The sequence below is a fragment of the Nanorana parkeri genome, unplaced genomic scaffold (genome assembly GCF_000935625.1).
Source record: "Nanorana parkeri isolate BGI_ZX_2015 unplaced genomic scaffold, ASM93562v1 scaffold278, whole genome shotgun sequence".
Classification (NCBI taxonomy): domain Eukaryota; kingdom Metazoa; phylum Chordata; class Amphibia; order Anura; family Dicroglossidae; genus Nanorana; species Nanorana parkeri.
Genome location: NW_017306546.1, coordinates 537,219 through 538,589, shown reverse-complemented (window position 1 = coordinate 538,589; position 1,371 = coordinate 537,219). Strand labels below are relative to the sequence as shown.

Genomic DNA, 1,371 nt, shown 5'->3' with positions numbered 1-1,371 from the left:
TTTAATAAATATATTATTTATAAATATAATATAAATATATATTATTTATAATATCAATATAAAAAATATATTATTTATGTATATTTATTTAACAAATATATTTACCGGTATTAAATAAATGTGATATTCTTCACGAGGAGAAAGTGCTGTGCTTTTTGTTTGTTTTGCATGTATCTGAAGATTTCCATGTCAGATGTGGTCAGCTGCGTCCCTCCAAGAAAGACCATTTTGTTTTGAAGAGAGTGATGGTACACTATCAGCACTGATTATTATATGCATAAAATGAATGTCAGGCATATCTAGTTTTGTAATCTCCATTACTTTGGGGTGATTAGATTCATAGTTTACTGAAGAGGTATAACATTGCTGTATGTTTCCAGTTTAGCTTACAGAAAATAACAAGGAAACTGCATTTCTGACAAGCTCAACAGTTCTTGCTAAAAATATTGTTAGCCTGAAAATGTAAAATAGATGCAGCCTATGAATAGTAAGTTGCAAGATTTTACATATTTATTCTTAAGTACAGATATCCTTTTAATTTTTCTTTAGCTTTTCACCTGCTACCATTACACATTAAAATTGGATGTTAGCCATGTATGTGATGTGGTGATTGCAGTGATATATGATTCTGTGTACGATTAACTTTTCTCCACCTCCCACTTTACTCCCTCATAACAGTTCACCAAGCATTGCAGGCATGGAAAGCTAGGCACTGCCATGGGGGGGACAAAATTGCAAAAATTTAAAAATAAATGAATAAAAAAACATTATCTCTCCCTACACAGAATAGTCAGCTCTCCCTAATAACTCCAACACACTGTGACAATATGACCCCTGTGAGCCAAACTGTTTTAAAGAACAGGGAATGGGTTACCCACTTCAAATTATTGTTTTTTGTGACTCAGCTGACCAGGGCAAAGGTTATGCACTGCATTATAGACTGTTACCTATTCCGGCAAAATGATTCAGACAAAATTTAAGAGGTTATTCACTAAGCTGCCGAAGGATTAAGCCAAACCTTCGGCTAATCCTTCGGCTCGTTTTGGCTGCGGGAAGCCTTTGGTTCAGCTGAACTTAAGGGCTGCTGTATGGGCTATTCGCAATAGCCTGTACAGCAGCCAAAGCACTGTCATACAATGGTTATAAGGTGTATGGGCAGCTTTAGACTGGTCACTGGTGCGTTTCCACAACCCCCCCACCCCCCACTGCAGCAGTCTTAGGTCCTGTGAGTCATTACATCTAATACAGTGTACAAGACATGAGGACACCAAGAGACATACAATTACTGCAGTGGAACAGGAGAAAGGCTGGAGGGAGTGCTGCTGGCTCCGAGGATCAGGTGATATATATATATATATATATATATTATGA

The 1,371-nt window shown here is 36.8% G+C and overlaps 1 protein-coding gene across 1 annotated transcript in view; it reads right to left on the bottom strand.

Annotated features, from left to right (window-relative positions):
• F5 (coagulation factor V) overlaps positions 1-1,371 on the bottom strand; it is a 70,793-nt gene that overhangs the window by 42,713 nt on the left and 26,709 nt on the right. The gene's annotated exons all lie outside the window — the stretch shown is intronic.